Source organism: Mustela putorius, unplaced genomic scaffold (assembly GCF_011764305.1).
Source record: "Mustela putorius furo isolate JIRA1106 unplaced genomic scaffold, ASM1176430v1.1 tig00003859_pilon_pilon_pilon, whole genome shotgun sequence".
Classification (NCBI taxonomy): domain Eukaryota; kingdom Metazoa; phylum Chordata; class Mammalia; order Carnivora; family Mustelidae; genus Mustela; species Mustela putorius.
In genome coordinates, this window is record NW_025422011.1 from 16,363,500 (window position 1) to 16,380,292 (window position 16,793).

Here is a 16,793-nt window from a genome sequence, read left to right on the forward strand (position 1 = left end):
AGAAATATAATCAGACTCTGCTCTTACTTACCAGATCCATGAGAGCTAGAGGGGGATAGTGCTTTTATAATAATTTTTGATTCCAGCACTGGTAGCACAGAACTACCTAGTCATAAATTGTTTTGTGAAGTCAGAAGTCTCTTAAAGAGATAGCTGTAGACAATCCTTTCTGTCCAAAGCAGTGAACAGAGTAAACACCATTATTGAGTGAAAACTGTGAATACAGTTTGAATTCACCAATTCCAGTTGTAAATTTTCTTTTTAATATCTATATAAAACAGGGAAATCACTGAATTAACAGGTAGAAAACTAGAATTCTAGGACCAGTTCTATATATTGCTGCAATCCCCTTGGTGTTCATATTTCTCCCTTTTCAATGGTAGTATATAGATCTATTATATTTATTTTAATGATTTTTTTTTTACAAGAGTCCAGTGGCACAGTGAGCTTGGAAATGTTTTGAGGAGTATTAAACATTGTGGGATATGTGTCAATTTGGAAGACATTTTTTTATTACAAATAATTTCTTCAGTAGGGGTCAACTTTTCAATAACTTTTATTTGAGTGTTCCTTTTCCTATTACAAAAATAATACATCTTCAGGGTCCAAAGTGTCAAAGTTATAGGAAGAAATAATTAAAAGTCCCTTATGTAGTGGCTGGCTGGATTGCCTTGTTTTAATATGTGAGAGTCAAATGTGTGCATCTCTTCCCAATCACATGTCCATTGATATTGTGCTGGTAGCTTGAAATCAACCATGGTGAGATTATTTACACCACAGAAATGGGCAAATGTTAAAAAGCAGAGCTTTCTTTCCTGAAGAACCAATTGTTAAACATTTATCAGCATACTACTGCCCATAATCCTAAGGCTTTGTCAATTTGGTGAATCTTAAATCAGATTGCTATCCTTGTAGCAAGTAAAAGAATCAAAAGAGATTTAAAAAAAAAAAAAAGAAGAAGAAGAAGAAGAACCAGATAGTCTGTCTTCAGCCTTTAATGTGTCATCATCTAACAGAGAAGGTAAAAAGTATCTGAATAAACAATGAGAAAATATGCTTTATGAGCCCTTCAAGGCCTGCATTGGCTTAGGTCCTTTGCATTAGTTGGGTATGTGAAAGGGTTACACAACCTGTGGGTTTTCCTCCTTCCATCCTTCCTCCCAGTCTCCCACGCTCCCTCCCTCTCTCTTCCCTCCTTTCTCTCCATCCCTCCCTTCCTTTCTCCTTCCTTCATTCCCTGCCTCCTTTTTTCTTTCAATATCTTCCCTTCTTTTTTAAAGATTTTTAACCATAAATGCCACCAGTCAGAGGTCTGTAGAGGTTTTGCCTATGCCAAAGTTGTTTCATTAGTGTCTCATTCTTAATGAGAGCATTTCTGATCTTGGCATTGATGGCCAAGAAATAAGGTTAGAAGCCTTACCTTAAACATTTGAGTTCCCTGTTCAAGCTCCAGTTTATGTTTTGTTCCAATACACTATTTTGATGGCAAATAGGGCCTGGAAGTGCCACCCCAGCTTGCTTTTTATCCCCTTATTCTATGAAACTATGTTCATAGCTGTCACCACCCCCAGAACATCAGGAACTAATTTTCCAGGGATTTCAGAAGTTCAATGAGGACATTTGAAACATAAGACTTATTTTCTCCATACTTACCCATGTTCAGTCCATATACACAAACTTTAAAATGACATTTTGTCCACCAGAGGGCACTCATATTGTTCCAAGTATAGAGCTAAGAATTATGACGATTTAAAGAGAAATCTTAGAGTCAGAAATGAAATAACGCCCCAGGACTACTTAAGTCTTCACTAAATCTAAAGAGAAGAATAAAAGTAAATTTTTAAATTCCATTTTATTTCCTCTTCTCCTACCCCTTCACCCTCCTGCCAATACACACAACACAAAACACAAAATATTTTCAAGTATATTTGTAAATTCAAGAAGGGGGGGGAAAAAAGAAGAAGAAGAAGAGCTCAGGATGATAGTCTGTATTCCACTTGTTCAAAGTGCTAGCTTTAGAAGAGGGTATACATTTTTTTAAAATGTGGGAGTGTTGGAAGTGCAGAGAAATATCAAGAAATTGGCTTTTATAATAGTACATCCTTGGTGCTTTAAGATGGTACGTCTCAAGTTGTTTTCCATTGTGGAGCTGATGAGCTACACGCTTCAGATGAAAGGACTCCTGCTCTTGTCTTGGAACTTTACACTTCTTGGGCACTAGAAAACCAGAGGCTGCCACAAGACTGTGGTCTATTGTGTTGACAGCCTCAGCCACAAGTTATTCTAAGTTCTCATGAAAAAAAAAAAAAAAAAAAAAAAAAAAAAACCTTGTGATTTCTGAAACATGTTATGTAACTCATTAGTGGTTTCAACTAAGTGCTGTTTATTGATCTTAAACTTTCTCTCTCTCTCCTCAATGCAAGTCGACTTTCACCTATGTCTCCATCTTTTCCAAACATTCCAGAATTATGAATCCACCAGCTAGACCTTAGCAATTGCTCAGTTTAAGGCACTAGATCTGAAGTAAGTAGTCGCTCTCATTCCAGTTTTGTTACCATGTCAAACATTGGTTTCATCCGCTTTTATTTCTCTACAGGGACATTTTTATGCAGATCATTCAAAATTAGACCAATAAAAAGATCCATTAAATTATATCCGCTTCAGAATTGCTCACCAAAGAAAAGTCTCAATTTCTTCTCAATTTTAAAAAGTTGTCAGTTATATTGGTCTGAAATTCTCCTTTTTGGTAGGGTCTTTGCCTGGTTTGGGGATCAGGGTAATGCTGGATTCATAGAAAGAGTCTGGAAGTTTTTCTTCTGCTTCAATTTTTTGAAACAGATTCAGGAGAATAGGTGTTATTTCTTCTTTGAAAGTTTGGTAGAATTCCCCGGGGAATCCATTAGGTCCTGGGCTCTTGTTCTTTGGGAGGTTTTTGATCACTGCTTCAATCTTATTACTAGATATTGTTCTATTCAGGTTGTCAATTTCTTCCTGATTCAATTTTGGGAGTTTATAGTTTTCGAGGAATGCATCCATTTCATCTAGGTTGCTTAGCTTATTGGCATATAACTGTTGATAATAACTTCTGGTGATTGTTTCTACTTCCTTGGTGTTCGCTGTGATATCTCCCTTTTCATTCACAATTTTATTAATTTGGGCTTTCTCTCCTTTCTTTTGGATTAGTGTAGCCAGTAGTTTGTCAATCTTATTGATTCTTTCAAAAAACAAGCTTCTAGTTTCATTGATACACTCTACTGTATCTCTGGTTTCTGCCTCATTGATCTCAGCTCTAATCTTGATTATTTCCCTTCTTATGTGTGGAATTAGTTTGATTTGTTGTTGATTCTCCAGTTCTTTAAGGTGTAGAGACAACTGTGTTCTGGATTTTTCAATTTTTTTGAGAGAGGCTTGGATGGCTATGTATTTCCCCCTTAGGACTGCCTTTGCTGTATCCCATGGGTTTTGGACTGGAGTGTCTTCATTGTCATTGGTTTCCATGAATTGTTTTAGTTCTTCTTTGATCTCCTGGTTGATCCAAGCATTCTTAAGCAAGGTGGTCTTTAACTTCCAGGTGTTTGAGTTCCTTCTGAACTTTTCCTTGTGATTGAGCTCCAGTTTCAAAGCATTGTGATCTGAGAACGTGCAGGGAATAATCTCAGTCTTTTGGTATCGGTTGAGTCCTGATTTGTGACCCAGTATGTGGTCTATTCTGGAGAAAGTTCCATGTGCACTTGAGAAGAATGAGTATTCTGTTGTTTTAGGGTGGAATGTTCTGTATATATCTATGAGGTCCATCTGGTCCAATACCACTGATGAATATGGATGCTAAGATTCTCAAGAAGATCCTAGCAAACAGGATCCAACAGCACATTAAAAAGATTATCCACCATGATCCGGTGGGATTCATCCCTGGGCTACAAGGATGGTTCAACATTCGCAAATCAATCAATGTGATAGAACAAATTAATAAGAGAAGAGAGAAGAACCACATGGTCCTCTCAATTGATGCAGAAAAAGCATTTGACAAAATCCAGCATCCATTCCTGATTAAAACGCTTCAAATTATAGGGATAGAGAGAACATTCCTGAATTTCATCAAATCTATCGATGAAAGACCCACAGCAAATATCATCCTCAATGGGAAAAAGCTTACATCCTTCCCGTTGAGATCAGGAATATGACAAGGATGCCCACTCTCACCACTCTTGTTCAACATAGTATTAGAAGTCCTAGCAACAGCAATCAGACAAGAAAGGGAAATAAAAGGTATCCAAATTGGTAATGAAGAAGTCAAACTCTCTCTCTTTGCAGATGACATGATTCTTTATATGGAAAACCCAAAAGACTCCACCCCCAAACTACTAGAACTCATACAGCAATTCAGGAACGTGGCAGGATACAAAGTCAATGTACAGAAATCAGTGGCTTTCTTATACACTAACAATGAAAATACAGAAAGGAAAATTAGAGAATCGATTCCATTTACTATAGCACCAAGAACCATAAGATACCTGGGAATAAACCTAACCAAAGAGGTAAAGGATCTGTACTCGAGGAACTAAAGAACACTCATGAAAGAAATTGAAGAAGACACAAAAAGATGGAAGACCATTCCATGCTCTTGGATCGGAAGAATAAACATTGTTAAAATGTCTATACTGCATAGAGCAATTTATACATTTAATGCTATTCCGATCAAAATTCCACTGGTATTGTTCAAAGAGCTGGAGCAAATAATCCTAAAATTTGTATGGAATCAGAAGAGACCCTGAATTGCTAAGGAAATGTTGAAAAACAAAAATAAAACTGGGGGCATCACGTTAGCTGATTTCAAGCTTTACTACAAAGCTGTGATCACCAAGACAGCATGGTACTGGCATAAAAACAGACACATAGACCAGTGGAACAGAGTAGAGAGCCCAGATATGGACCCTCAACTCTATGGTCAAATAATCTTCAACAAAACAGGAAAAAATATACAGTGGAAAAAAGACAGTCTCTTCAATAAATGGTGCTGGGAAAACTGGACAGCTATATGTAGAAGAATGAAATTCGACCATTCTCTTACACCGTACACAAAGATAAACTCAAAATGGATAAAAGACCTCAGTGTGAGACAGGAATCCATCAGAATCCTAGAGGAGAACATAGGCAGTAATCTCCTCGATATCAGTCACAGCAACTTCTTTCAAGATATGTCTCTAAAGGCAAAGGAAACAAAAGCAAAAATAAACTTTTGGGACTTCATCAAAATCAAAAGCTTCTGCACAGCAAAGGAAACAGTCAAGAAAACGAAGAGGCAACCCACGGCATGGGAGAAGATATTTGCAAATGACAGTACAGACAAAAGGTTGATATCCAGGATCTATAAAGAACTCCTCAAACTCAACACACACAAAACAGACAATCATAGCAAAAAATGGGCAGAAGATATGAACAGACACTTCTCCAATGAAGACATACAAATGGCTAACAGACACATGAAAAAATGTTCATCATCACTAGCCGTCAGGGAGATTCAAATTAAAACCACATTAAGATAACACCTTACACCAGTTAGAATGGCCAAAATTAGCAAGACAGGAAACAACATGTGTTGGAGAGGATGTGGAGGAAGGAGAACCCTCTTACACTGTTGGTGGGAATGCAAGTTGGTGCAGCCTCTTTGGAGAACAGTGTAGAGATTCCTCAAGAAATTAAAAATAGAACTTCCCTATGACCCTGCAATTGTACTCCTGGATATTTACTGCAAAGATACAGATGTAGCGAAAAGAAGGGCCATCTGTACCCCAATGTTTATAGCAGCAATGGCCACGGTCGCCAAACTGTGGAAAGAACCAAGATGCCCTTCAACAGACAAATGGATAAGGAAGATGTGGTCCATATATACTATGGAGTATTATGCCTCCATCAGAAAGGACGAATACCCAACTTTTGCAGCAACATGGATGGGACTGGAAGAGATTATGCTGAGTGAAATAAGTCAAGCAGAGAGAGTCGATTATCATATGGTTTCACTTATTTGTGGAGCATAACAAATAGCATGGAGGACATGGGGAGTTAGAGAGGAGAAGGGAGTTGGGGGAAATTGGAAGGTGAAGTGAACCATGAGAGACTATGGACTCTGAAAAACAATCTGAGGGGATTGAAGTGGCGAGAGGGTGGGAGGGCGGGGTACCAGGTGGTGGGTATTATAGAGGGCACGGATTGCATGGAGCACTGGGTGTGGTGAAAGAATAATGATACTGTTATGCTGAAAATAAATAAATTTTTTAAAAAATTTTAAGAAAAAAGTTCTCAGTTAAACCAGCTTGGAATGATCTAAAAATCCAGCTATTTAGTATCTTGGTAGTACAAACACTACCAAAAATACTTCACAAAAGGAAGAAAAAGCAAAATAATTTAATGGTTTTGGGTTGTTTTTTTTTTTTTTTTTTTGTCCATTTGGATTACTGATGGCAAACTAATCATCAGAGAATTGCTAAATAAACATTCATAAGCTTGACCTTTATAGCATTGGCCCAATGTTGCCAAGTACTGTAAAGCTTTGAAAAAATTGACCCTTTCGTACTGCCAAGACTGAAAGCAAAATTGGACCACCCTGCCCAATTCACATCTGAGTTCAGTTTGTTCTCAGAAGAGTTTAACCATCTTGCTGAGTTGGTCTCAATTCAGATGAGAAAGCAACAATGTTATATGAAGGAGCCGAAATAGGTGAATATTCACTTAAGTCTTCCCTTGAGGGGAAAATGTAGTTTATTATGTTTGGATGGTCCTTATATAATTGCCCGGTATTAGGGAATCAGATAGCTGGCGAGAAGTCTTCAAAAATAATGTACATTATTACAAAGGCTTCCAACTGAGTAGGATTAAGCTGAAGAGAATTAACTCCTTTTCCAATACATGAGATGAGATACAGAAAGAATTCCATAATTCAGATTTAATATGAGAAATACAGTATAAAAGTTATTATTTCATATGGGTATAGAGAATGGAAATAGCAACAAGATTAAGAAAAATGCAAAAGGGCCATGATTTACACTGAATTGTTGTGTTGTGTGTGGTTTTCTTTTTTTCTTCACTAGTTCTTCTCAAGAACGTGGCCGGTGGCAATTACTCTCAGAGTATGAATTTTTGTGGGTACATCACCTTCAAGTTTGGAAAGATTTTGAAGACAAGTTGTTATCATAAGACACACTGTAACTTCACTGACTAGGTTAAAAAAAATAGCTGAGTAGGCATCTATTTATTAAATAATAGTAATGATAGTACGAAAATAGTATCACATGCATATCCACTGCCTTTTTTTATCTTCCCAGTGACCTAGTTAGCATCTACTCCTTCTGTCAGATGTCAGTCCAATTATGAATCCTTGGGGAGAACTTCAAACACTCTGATTAAATCAAATACCCTCTTCTCCTGCCCCACCTCCAATCCCATGATAAGCTTTCAAAGTATCATGACTTTCTCCTTACAAGAGCTGGCAAACTTGCAACTTTATATTTATTTGTGTAGTTCTTTGACAAATGTTTATTTTTTTGCTCCTCATAATGTAACTTCTCAAAAATAGACTGTAGCTAGTTTTGCCCTCCACTGAGTCACTAACATCTCAAACAGTGCCTGGCATGCAGGAGGTCCTCGAAACTTACTTGATTATTTCTTGAATTAGGAATGAGTGAACAGGTAAGGCAACCATGAGATTGATGCCATATTACAAAGCAGTTAGTAGACTCAGAATATCGAGTTAGTAAACTCAATAGAACATGGCCATTTAGTAACAGAGCTAGGTGGGACTTAATTTCTCATCCTATTTTCTTTTCCTAGTGTGTCTTATGAGAAAAAACTTTAAACCAAAGCATAAATGACTCAAATAAATTCAACAAAATGTGGAAACTAACTAACCAAATTTGTTTTACAACCAGGGTAGTAAAATAAATCAAGTGTTCTCTGCTACTTGCACAGCCATCAGCGATATTCTAGGTGAATGATATTTGCAAAAGAGGGTTAAACATCCTTCAACCAAATAAAAATGCCTCCTCAGAAAATGGATACTTACTTTTTAAAGGAAAGGAGAAAATAATTATATCTTATAAAGTCTGCACCTGCTTAAACTAGGTATAAAAGCAGATGCTTCCTAAAAATAGGCAGATCAGGTAAACAAGAACAAGGGTTTTTATTTTCTTTGCTGTTCCTTAACAATTACATACACATTTAGTTTTCATCACTGATAGAGCACCTAACGGAAGAGAAAATCATGACCTAAAAAGGAGAATTAAGTTGCATGAAACCTATATGAAGCTTATACTAGTTTCTAGTTTTCTTGGGCTGTCATAACAAATAATACAGACTGGATGGTTTAAACGTAAATTTGTTTTCTCACAGTTCTGAAGGAAAATAGTCCAAGATTAAGGTGTCAGCAGGATTTGTTTCATCTTAACCTTTCCAACTGGCTTGCAGATGGCCATCTTTTCCCTGTGTCTTCACATGATTTTTAGCTCGAAGTATATCAGTGTTGAAGACGGAGAATCTTGAGTGTAGTTATTGTGACTCATTATGGGTCAGGTAGTATCAAGGAGATTATCAGATGACTTCTCATCAAAGTTATGAAGGCCAGTAGGCAGTGGGATGATATATTTTAAGTGCTAAAAAATATATTAAAAGAAATATGTGGAAATGCTATGACAAAATGTATGCCAAGAAAATTAGACAACCTAGATGAAACAGACAAATCCCTAGAAAGACACAAGCTACGAAAAATCATCCCATAACCTTTAAGCCCTTTATGTTCTTATCCTACATAACAGCCTCATCTATCATCATGCCCCTTTTAATTTACTGTATCTCAATTACTCTGGCTCTCATTTAGTTCCTGGGATCAGGGAGTATACAATTGTTCTATAATTGTTCTACAATTTTTACTTGTTGATTGTTCCCTTTTATCTTTAAGGACTCATTTAAACTCTATTTCCAGAAAGATTCTTGAGCCCCTTATAATTAATAAGTAACTATTCATTAAAATAATACAAACTGCTTTACCAAAGAACATTTATTTCACAATATCTTTTCCTCACATACTTGGTTGGCTTCTAAACTAGTTCCAATTAAGTTTCATGTTCCAGTAAACATGTCCAAAGTTTTTACCGAGGTGAAATTCTCAAGACTGATTTAGGTTTTTGCTTCCAAGTTCTCAGGGCAATCTGTCTGAAATTAATAGCAGATATCTTGAGGCCACCTGAAATCAAAGACTTGGTGGGAAGGTCACATAACCTTTAATCTGATTTTTTCTCCAAGGTTCTGTGTAAATTAGCCACTGTCATTCAACACCCCTTCAGATCTCATCTGTTATGGTTTGGGGTCTCTCAAAAGGCAAGATTTTTTTAGAGTATCCAAAATTTGAGATTTTCATGATTTCCTTGCTTTATGAAAACTGCAGTTTTTTATCTGGATTTATCTTTATTTTTCTAGTAACATCTGATGAAAGATGGAAATGAAAGCCAACTTACATGATCATTCTGAATCTTTCCAACTACATACCCTAGAACAGAGTTTCTCAGCTTTAGCATCATTGACATTTTACAACAGATAATCATGTTATTGCAGCAATCTATCCTACACACTATTAGTTAACAGCATCCCTTGGCCTCTACCCATTACAAGCCAGTGACACCACCGTCATCTCCAGTTGTGAGATGTCTCTAGACAATACCAAATGTCCCATGGTGTGCAAAATCACCCATGATCAAGAACTGAAACTACAGGCTCATTAGGTCCATCTTCTGCCTTCAAATTATCAGAAGCAATATCTTTACCAAATTTTTGCTCAAATTTACAGCATGGGACTTCATCTTTCCAGCCTCTTAGAGTTTTTTGACTTTCTAACACATTACTGAGAGGTCAATATCACCTATTTAAAATATTTGTCATAGATAGCACTGTGTTTCAAGATTCAGAGTGAGTTTCCAGATTAGTCGCCATAATTCTAGCTTCAGAATAAACAAATACCAACATTATTGTGGGTAAGCCCAATATATATTAATTTATTGCATGTAGCAGTGCGATTCTGCCATTTGATGGGTGGCCTTCTGTGAGGTTCAGAAACCCAAGCTGTTTTCAGTGTGTGGTTCTGCCATTTTCAACATATAGCTTCAAGAGTCACCATAACTCATGTGTTTCAAGCCATAAAGAAAAAGATTATGGAGCATTATATAAATGGGATTTTATGGACTATTTTGGGGAAAAAATAGGTTTTATTATCAGCTTTTAGTGTCTGCTACTTTTACTCATCCTATCTTGTACCCTTTATTTTTTTTTCCTTTATGCTATTTATTAAATCTACTATAAAGTAATTATTTGAGCAGCCATTGGTTTATTATCCACCTGACCTCAAGGGCAATATGCTCCACAAAGATCAGAATTAAAACTATTTTGTTTGAAGCTTGTTCAGTTCCCAACATCTAGAAGAATTTTTGGCATTGAGTACCTTCTTAATAAAGACTTACTAAATGGATGAATAAATGAATTAATACATGGATGAATGAATTAATGATATATATGATCCTTGATTTGGATATGACCTACTAAATCTTTATAATAGCATATTATTCTGCCAGACACAGATCCAGGCATTGGTCAACAAGAGATAATGACTGGCTGACCTAGGAGAACAGAGGAATATCCTAATGATGGAGGGTGAGGATGGGGATGCTAGCAAGCAAAAATTAGAATTCAGTACAGTAGCGTAGAGTTTTCTCTCCTGAATTCATTATCTCATGCTTACCCAGCTTATTAGAGTACTTAAGCTGGTTCTGCTCTCCTCAACTATAGTGAGGAGAAAAGGGGTTATGTAGTCTTCAGAGCCTACCTCTTACTAATTGTATTGGTTCCTGAGGCACCTTCTGCCTAATTGTGATAGTTAATTTTATCTACCCACCTTGGCTGGGTCAAAGTGCCTAGATATGTGATCACACATGATTCTGGATAGTTCCATGATGGTGTTTGTTTGTTCCTTTTTTATGTTCAGTTAGCCAGCACATAGTACATCATTAGTTTTTTTATGTAGTGCTCAGTGATTCATTAGTTGCATATAACACCCAGTGCTCATTACAACACTTGCCCTTCTTAATATACATCACCTGATTACTCCGTCCCCCCACCCTTCTTCCTTCTGTAACCCTTGGTTTGGTTCCTAGAGTCCAGAGTCTCTCATGGTTTGTCTCCCTCTCTGATTTCTTCCTGTTCAGTTTTCTCTTCCACCATTTTCATCAACATGGTTGAAACTGGAGGGAATTAAGTTAAGTGAGATAAGTCAAGCAGAGTAAGACAATTGGTTTCACTCATGTGTGGAACATGATGGTGTTGGAACATGATGGACTTTATGGTGGGCAGAATGCTCTCCATAATGTGGGTAGGCTTCATCTAATCAGGCAGAGATGAACTATGAGAGACTGTGTACTCTGAGAAACAAACAGGGTTTTGGAGGGAAGGGAGGTAGGAGGTTGGGTGAGCCTGGTGGTGGGTATTATGGAGGGCACATATTGGATGGAGCACTGGGTGCTCCATAAACAATGAATTCTGGAACACTGAAAAGAAATTAAAAATAAATAAATAAATAAAAATTAAAAAACAAACAAACAAAAACTAAAGACTGATTACTCCTGAGCAAGAGGGAATTCTGCAACAGACAGCCTTAAGACTTGAACTCCTTGCCTCTTTGGGTCTTCAGCCTGCCAGCACAGCCTGCATATTTTGGACTGACCAGTGTCCATAATCATGTGAGCCGATTACTTAAGATAAATCTTTTTCTAAATACAGATTCAGATATAGATATATAGAATAAATATACAGATATAGAGTAGATATAGATGTACGTTTTATTTTTCTAGAGAGCCCAATACACTGTTCATGTACGTATATTGATTCCAGACTTCATTCTAGGTAATAGGATCATCCCTATATATTACATGAATACCTACTTTCAAAGAGTTTGCATGGACTTGTATTCATGTCTGAAGTAAAAAGAGGTCTTTAAATCTGTGGGAATTAGATTTCACTTATATATTCCCACATTTATTTATTTCACTTGGTTTTAAGCCCCTTGAGGGCAAATGCTGTATCATTTCCATCTTTTTATCCCTTGTATTCTGCCCATAATAAAAGATTTTTTAAGTATGTTAATTAAAGAAATGAATGAATACATGAATAGCTCAATACTTATCTGCTAAAATATAGGGGTTCATCACAAACCATTTTTCTCATATGGCTAAAGTAAGGGAAATCCTGATGTGATCCCCCACCAAATATCACCTTTATCTACATTCCCACATTTCTGATTACTTTCAGTATGTTGTGATTGTGTAGAAGTCTTTGAGGGTGTCTCCTTAGAGAAAAATTTAGCCAGCTAAAAATATAGGGCTTGCACTTTTTTCCTCCTGTTGTAACAATATGGAAAGTCAAGTGGTAAATATCACATAGTGTTTACCAGCATGGGCTGACCTGACTTTAACCTCTAGCTCTGCCACGTATGAGTCCTATGACCATTCAAGTCTTAGGTTCCTCATCTGTAAATGGGGATAATAATAATAACTACATTATAATGTTGGTGTGAATTAAATGAGATCAAGCATATAAAGCATTTATCAAAATATCTGGCCATAGCAAGAGTTCAAAAAACATGAACAATTAATAGCTGTTATTGTGTCCTAGAAAGGTGCCAAGGTCAAAGTCAGGACATCAGTCCAAATAGTATTTAATCAAAAGGTAAACTAGTAATAAGAACTGCACAGTAGCCAATGTCAAAGAGGTTACTGCCTATGTCCTCCAGGATTTTGATGTTCATCATCATTAGCCATCAGGGAAATTCAAATCAGAACCATATTGCGATACCACCTTTCACTAGTCAGAATGGCAAAAATTAACAAGACATGAAACAACAAAGGTTAAAGAGGATGTGGAGAAAGGGGAACCCTCTTACACTGTTGGTAGGAATGGACGTTGGTGCAGGCCATCAAAACTCAGCCATCGAAAAGGATAAATACCCAACTTTTGTATCAGCATGGATTGGACTGGAGGAGATTATGCTAAGTGAAATAAGTCAAGCAGAGAAAGTCAATTATCATATGGTTTCACTTACGTGTGGAGCATAAGGAATAACATGTTTGACATTAGGAGAAGGAAAAGAAAAATGAATTGGGGGAAATCAGAGGGGGAGATGAACCATGAGAGACTGTGGACTCCGAGACACAAATTGAGGGTTTTAGAGGGGAGGGGGTAGGGGGATGGGTGAGCATGGTAGTGGGTATTAAGGAGGGCATGTATTGCATGGAGCACTGGGTGTGGTACATAAACAATGAATCTTGGAACATTTAATTAAAATTAAAATTTTAATTTTAAAAATAAAATTAAATTTTAAAAAAACTGCACTTTAATGGCAAATCAGAAGAAATTGAGGAAACTAAGGAATCTGAAAAATTAGGATCTGAGTGACGTAGGCAAGTGGAAGATGATATAAATGAGTTTTGAAAACTTCTTTTGTCTGAAGGATCTGAAATCTATCACTAGGGGGACTTTATTTGAACAAACTGGTTCATCTAAAAAGACCAGAACTAGATAGTGACAGTAACCTGGGATAGCTAGATTCAGAGAAATTATGTGTTATGTGTTAATATTAATTCCAAACCCTATACATCCCCAGATATTCCGGTATATATTAAGACCCAGAGCTTCCTTGCCTTGCATGCTCTCAGTATCTTATCAAAATATTAATGATACAAGTTCATTTTACTGGCTCATTATTACATACCTGTCAGTCAGGATCCCATCAGGAAACAGATGATACACCCAAACTATATATATATATATATATATATTAAAGATTTTATTTATTCATTTATTTGACAGACACACACACACACACACACACACACACACACACACAAAGAGAAAGGGGGAATACAAGCGTGGGGAGTAGGAGAGGGAGAGGGAGAAGCAGACTTCTGGCTGAGTAGGGAGCCCAATGCAGGCTTGATCCCAGGACCAGGGATCATGATCCAAGCTGAAGGCAGACATTTGATGACTAAGCCACCCAGGCACCCCTCAAACTTGGAAAAATAAGCAATTTTAATAAAAAGATTCTTTTTTTAATTGATTTTTTATTTATTTTCAGCATAACAGTATTCAGTATTTTTGCACCACACCCAGTGCTCCATGCAATCCGTGCCCTCTATAATACCCACCACCTGGTTCCCCCAACCTCCCACCCCCCTGCTACTTCAAACCCCTCAAATTGTTTTTCAGAGTCCATAGTCTCTCATGGTTCACCTCACCTTCCAATTTCTGCCAACTCCCTTCTCTCTAACTTCCCATGTCCTCCATGCTATTTGTTATGCTCCACAAATAAGTGAAACCATATGAAAATTGACTCTCTCTGCTTGACTGATTTCACTCAGCATAATCTCTTCCAGTCCCATCCATGTTGCTACAAAAGTTGGGTATTCATCCTTTCTGATGGAGGCATAATACTCCATAGTGTATATGGACCACATCCTCCTTATCCATTCATCCGTTAAAGGGCATCTTGGCTCTTTCCACAGTTTGGCGACCGTGGCCATTGCTGCTATAAACATTGGGGTACAGATGGCCCTTCTTTTCACTACATCTGTATCTTTGGGATAAGTACCCAGGAGTACAATTACAGGGTCATAGGAAAGTTCTATTTTTAATTTCTTGAGGAATCTCCACACTGTTCTCCAAAGAGGCTGCACCAACTTGCATTCCCACCAACAGTGTAAGAGGGTTCCCCATTCTCCACATCCCCTCCAACACATGTTGTTTCCTGTCTTGCTAATTTTGGCCATTCTAACTGGTGTAAGGTGTTATCTTAATGTGGTTTTAATTTGAATCTCCCTGACGGCTAGTGATGATGAACATTTTTTCATGTGTCTGTTAGCCATTTGTATGTCTTCATTGGAGAAGTGTCTGTTCATATCTTCTGCCCATTTTTTGCTATGATTGTCTGTTTTGTGTGTGTTGAGTTTGAGGAGTTCTTTATAGATCCTGGATATCAACCTTTTGTCTGTACTGTCATTTGCAAATATCTTCTCCCATGCCGTGGGTTGCCTCTTCGTTTTCTTGACTGTTTCCTTTGCTGTGCAGAAGCTTTTGATTTTGATGAAGTCCCAAAAGTTTATTTTTGCTTTTGTTTCCTTTGCCTTTAGAGACATATCTTGAAAGAAGTTGCTGTGACTGATATCGAGGAGATTACTGCCTATGTTCTCCTCTAGGATTCTGATGGATTCCTGTCTCACACTGAGGTCTTTTATCCATTTTGAGTTTATCTTTGTGTACGGTGTAAGAGAATGGTCGAATTTCATTCTTCTACATATAGCTGTCCAGTTTTCCCAGCACCATTTATTGAAGAGACTGTCTTTTTTCCACTGTATATTTTTTCCTGTTTTGTTGAAGATTATTTGACCATAGAGTTGAGAGTCCATATCTGGGCTCTCTACTCTGTTCCACTGGTCTATGTGTCTGTTTTTATGCCAGTACCATGCTGTCTTAGTGGTAACAGCTTTGTCGTAAAGCTTGAAATCAGGTAATGTGATGCCCCCAGTTTTATAACGATTCGGGGTCTCTTCTGATTCCATACAAATTTTAGGATTACTTGCTCCAGCTCTTTGAAGAATACTGGTGAAATTTTGATCAGAATGGCATTAAAAATATAGATTTCTCTAGGCAGTATAGACATTTTAACAATGTTTATTCTTCCGATCCAAGAGCGTGGAATGGTCTTCCATCTTTTTGTGTCTTCAATTTCTTTTATGAGTGTTCTGTAGTTCCTCAAGTACAGATCCTTTACCTCTTTGGTTAGGTTTATTCCCAGGTATCCTATGGTTCTTGGTGCTCTAGTAAATGGAATCGATTCTCTAATTTCCCTTCTTGTATTTTCATTGTTAGTGTATAATAAAGCCACTGATTTCTGTACATTGACAGAGATAAAGAAGGATACTACATAATTCTTAAATGGACTATCCACCAAGATGATCTAACAATTGTAAATATCTATGCCCCCAATATGGGAGAAGCCACTTACATAAGAAAACTGTTAATCAAGATAAAGAGTCATAGTGATAGGAATACATTAATAGTAGGAGATCTTAACATGCCTTTCTCAGAAATAGACAGATCATCTAAGCAGAAAATCAATAAAGAAACAAGAACATTGAATGACACATTGGACCAGATGGACCTCATAGATATATACAGAACATTCCACCCTAAAACAACAGAATACTCATTCTTCTCAAGTGCACATGGAACCCTCTCAAGAATAGACCACATATTGGGTCACAAATCAGGACTCAACTGATACCAAAAGACTGAAATTATTCCCTGCATGCTCTCAGATCACAGTGCTTTGAAACTGGAGCTCAATCACAAGGAAAAGTTCAGAAGGAACTCAAACACCTGGAAGCTAAAGACCACCTTGCTTAAGAATGCTTGGATCAACCAGGAGATCAAAGAAGAACTAAAACAATTCATGGAAACCAATGACAATGAAGACACTCCAGTCCAAAACCCATGGGATACAGCAAAGGCAGTCCTAAGGGGGAAATACATAGCCATCCAAGCCTCTCTCAAAAAAATTGAAAAATCCAGAACACAGTTGTCTCTACACCTTAAAGAACTGGAGAATCAACAACAAATCAAACTAATTCCACACATAAGAAGGGAAATAATCAAGATTAGAGCTGAGATCAATGAGGCAGAAACCAGAGATACAGTAGAGTGTATCAATG